Source organism: Palaemon carinicauda, chromosome 8 (assembly GCF_036898095.1).
Source record: "Palaemon carinicauda isolate YSFRI2023 chromosome 8, ASM3689809v2, whole genome shotgun sequence".
In the NCBI taxonomy this organism is placed as follows: domain Eukaryota; kingdom Metazoa; phylum Arthropoda; class Malacostraca; order Decapoda; family Palaemonidae; genus Palaemon; species Palaemon carinicauda.
The window spans coordinates 171232913-171237912 of record NC_090732.1 but is presented as its reverse complement, the minus strand read 5'-3'; positions in this window follow the sequence as shown (position 1 = coordinate 171237912).

The window sequence follows — 5000 nt, the reverse complement described above, 5'->3', positions numbered from 1 at the left end:
TCAAGAGCTCCAACAGGAAAAATAGTTCAAGTTTCTCTTCTATCTGTATCATGAAGCATAAAGATATTGACAATCTTTTGACATTAATTACTCATGTAAACCATTCAGTAATGACAGTGCTAATTTTTATGTTTTAGTGAATAAGTGTATATACTATTATTGGCAAGTTAAAAAGCTTGGTTGCAATTATATGATCTTGGCATGAAAATAATGGTAATCAAGAATTTAAAAAAAAAAAAAAGAAAAAAAAAAAAACTCCAGGTAACTTGACCTTGACGGCTGCAGCCAGTGCGCGTGCGTCCAAGGACACTCAAATAATGGTCAGACGAGTTTTGGGCCACATTTATCAACGGTCAGCTGTTGGCTCTTTACACGCTACTGTTTTGTAACTAACCAAAGGATGGTTAGCATCTTGAGTGGATATGACTTGATTTGCATCAAAGAAAAAATATTTTATGATATGAAAATCTCAAATCATCATCATCTTCCCCTACGCTTATTGACGCAAAGGGCTTCGGTTATATTTTGCCAGTCGTCTCTATCTAGAGCTTTTAATTCAATACTTCTTCATTTATCATCTCCCACTTCACGCGTCTTCATTCTCAGCCATGTAGGCATGTGTCTTCCAACTCTTCTAGTGCCTTGTGGAGCCCGGTTGAAAGTTTGGTTAACTAATCTCTTGGGGAGTGCAAAGAGCATGCTCAAACCATCTCCATCTACCCCTCATCATGAACTCATCCACATATTTAATTCAATACTTCTTCATTCATCATCTCCCACTTCACGCTTCATCATCCTCAGCCATGTAGGCCTGGGTCTTCCAACTCTTGTGGAGCCCAGTTGAACGTTTAGTGAACTAATCTCTCTTGGGGAGTGCGAAGAGCATGGACAAAGCATCTCCATCTACCACTTATCATGAACTCATCCACATATGGCACTCGAGTAATCTCTCTTATAGTATAATTTTTAATCCTCTCCTGCCATTTAACTCCCAATATTCTTCTGAGGGCTCTGTTCTCAAATCTGCTCATTATTTTTCTCTACAATACAGTATGAGCTTACCATCACTGTAATTTTTAAATTAGCAGTCTTTTAGGAGTTATGGAAAATATATTTCAACTTGGAGAAGTTAACATCCCCCAGGTCCCTCAGTGTGAGGCACCTCTTATATCCACAAGAGAGTTGCTAATACATCATCTGGTGTATTTTGCATTTTCCAGTCTTGGGGAGAGAGAGAGAGAGAGAGAGAGAGAGAGAGAGAGAGAGAGAGAGAGAGAGAGAGAGAGAGAGAGAGAGAGAAATTTGAATGTATGAATATGAAATTGCAATGATATTACTGTAGGTGCAAGAGAGAGAGAGAGAGAGAGAGAGAGAGAGAGAGAGAGAGAGAGAGAGAGAGAGAGAGAGAGAGAGAGAGAGAGAAATTTGAATGTATGAATATGAAATTGCAATGATATTACTGTAGGTGCAAGAGAGAGAGAGAGAGAGAGAGAGAGAGAGAGAGAGAGAGAGAGAGAGAGAGAGAGAGAGAGAGAGAGAAATTTGAATGTATGAATATGAAATTGCAATGATATTACTGTAGGTGCAAGAGAGAGAGAGAGAGAGAGAGAGAGAGAGAGAGAGAGAGAGAGAGAAATTCGAGTGTATGAATATGAAATTGCAATGATATTAGGTGCAGAGAGAGAGAGAGAGAGAGAGAGAGAGAGAGAGAGAGAGAGAGAGAGAGAGAGAGAGAGAGAAGAAATTGCAACAATATTAAGGGCTACTTACAAACTAGCGTTAGTAGTGCCAATAACTGGGTGACTTTGAAAAGTAGTTTAAAAAGGATGCAGCTCTAGATAATGATTTGTTTAGGTACTTGTTCCTGTTCATTTTTTTATAGTAATGGGTCTCATTAGCCTCTGTAAGGCTCTGCTGCCTACTGACAGCGAGGAATAGTAATCGCTTTTAGTATATAACGAAACACGATGGGAAGATTGAATCTTTCATAGGATATGATCATAACAAAACTGGTTTAAGTAAAACTGGTCTCAAGTAAAGGCAATTTGAGTCATTATATTCTAATATTCTGGCCTTTTCCATCATGAGGCTCAATACTACACAGTACTCTAGAAGTTTTATCCCAGCTGAGACCAAGATGTGGAATGATCCTCCTAATCGAGTAGTTGAATCAATAGAAGTTTTATTCCAGCTGTGACCAAATTGTGGAATGATCTTCCTAATCGAGTAGTTGAATCAGTAGAAGTTTTATTCCAGCTGTGACCAAATTGTGGAATGATCTTCTTAATCGGGTAGTTGAATTGATAGAACTTCAAATGTTCAAACTTGCAGCAAATGTTTTTATGTTGAGCAGGCTAACATAGGTCTTTTTATAGTTTATATATGAAATATGTCTTAATGTTGTTAATTTTTTTAAAGATATTTTGTTTTAATTGTTCATTACTTCTTATATTGTTTATTTATTTCCTATTTCCTTTGCTCACTGGGCTATTTTTCCCTGTTGGAGCCCTCGGGCGCATAGCATCTAGCTTTTCCAACTAGGGTTGTAGCTTAGCTAATAATAATAATAATAATATTAATAATAATAATAATAATACAAATCTTTTAATTCTGCATTTAAGTATACATGAAAGTACATTAAGATATCTATATTGAAGTTATTGTAATTACTTTGGGATCATTATACATCATTATCATCATCATCATCATCATCATCATCATCATCATCATCATCTCCTCCTAAGCCTATTGACGCAAAAGGCCTCTGTTATATTTCGCCAGTCGTCTCTATTTTAAGCTTTTTAAATCAATACTTCCTTTTTCATCATCTCCCACTATAAACTTCATATTCCTCTGCTATGTAGGCCTGGGTCTTCCAACTCTTCTAGTGCCTTGTGGAGCCCAGTTGAAAGTTTGGTGAACTAATCTCTCTTTGGGAGGGCGAAGAGCATGACCAAACCATATCATATCTACCATTACCTTAAACAATTTTTATAGCAAATTTATCTATACAATTTAAACTGTTATTCGGTCACTCAAGAGTCTATTTATTTTAATCAATTGTCATTAGTTTATATCAATAGCCAGATAATTCAATTTATAAAAATTTCTAAGAGTATTTTGATCAATGATTATTAGATTATATCAATAGCCAGATAATTCAATTTATAAACAAATTCTAAGAGTCTTATTTTGATCAATGATTATTAGTTTATATCAATAGCCAGATAATTCAATTTATAAAAATTTTTAAGAGTCTATTTTGATCAATGATTATTAGTTTATATCAATAGCCAGATAATTCAATTTATAAAAATTTCTAAGAGTCTATTTTGATCAATGATTATTAGTTTATATCAATAGCCAGATAATTCAATTTATAAAAAAATTCTAAGAGTATTTTAATCAATGATTAATAGTTTATATCAATAGCCAGATAATTCAATTTATAAAGAATTTCTAAGTGTCTATTTTGATCAATGATTATCAGTTTTTATCAATAGCCAGATAATTCAATTTATAAAAATTTCTAAGAGTCTATTTTGATCAATGATTATTAGTTTATATCAATAGCCAGATAATTCAATTTATAAAAAAAATCTAAGAGTCTATTTTAATCAATGATTAATAGTTTATATCAATAGCCAAATAATTCAATTTATAAAAAATTTCTAATAATTTTCCATTTTTATTTTTTATTTTCTCACTCAGATATGCAGCAATATATCACACAATGCATGAGTCCACCGTCTCCAATACTAGCTGACATAAAGTTCATTCTCAAGAAAATCCTGGCCTTATACCGAATGGAAAAACAGGAAATAGGGAGTAGTTTTCCATATCACAAGGTAAGATTAAGTTTCATTAATGATGGTTGTAGTAATAGTATTTTCTGCTATGCTATGGTCATTCTTGCCTATGGTATTATTACTATTTTTGCCAAAAAAAAAAAAATCTTATTTTACAACCCATGAATTTATATCGGCCTCCGACGTCAGATATCAGCCAACATATGAGACTAGTTCTCTCTCTCTCTCTCTCTCTCTCTCTCTCTCTCTCTCTCTCTCTCTCTCTCTCTCTCTCTCTCAAATATTTGTGTATACATACTTTATATGTATATTTTTACATTAAGATATATGTATATATATACGTAAATATATGTTTAGATTGCATATATATTGTTATATTATGTGTAGGCTCTCTCTCTCTCTCTCTCTCTCTCTCTCTCTCTCTCTCTCTCTCTCTCTCTCTCTCTCTCTCTCTCTCTCTCTCATAGTAAATACAAGGAAAATACATTTGAACCAAACTGAGCTGATGGTTCCATCGTAGAGCTCATATGATGGATGCATGAAATTATGTCAGTATTTGCATATGGATCAGATGTTGTGGTAGCCTGTAGGAGACTTACCTGCCTCGCGATCTACTGGACTGGGGTTCATGAACAACTCAAAATCGATAGTTTCTTGCAGTGTCTGCAACCTCACCATCTGTGAGCTAAGGATGTGGTTTTTAGGGGATATTATTGGTCTACCTGCTGAGTCATCAACAGCCATTACCTGGCCCTCCCTGGTCCTAGCTTAGGCGCTGATCATGTGTGTTTATGGTCAATCTCTAGGCTATTGTCCTGCTGGGGCATTGTCACTGTCCCTTAACTCTACCATTCATGCAAGACCTAATCCTTTAAATGATTGAAACTAGAATATAGTCAGATTCCTTCTACCATGCATTGTTTCCCAACTTGTATTCTGCTAAGTCATCATGGCCCTCCCTGGTCCTAGCTTGGTTGGAGAGGGAGTTGGGCGCTGATCATATGTATGTATGGTCAGTCTCGACCATTTATGCACGACTTTCAAACCCTTGAGTGACTGAAACTAGAATATAATTAGATTCTCTCTACCATACATTGTTTCCCATCTTGTATTCTGCTAAGTCATCAGCAGCTATTGCCTGGCCCTCCCTGGACCTAAATTGGGTGGAGAGGTACTTGGACGCTGATCATA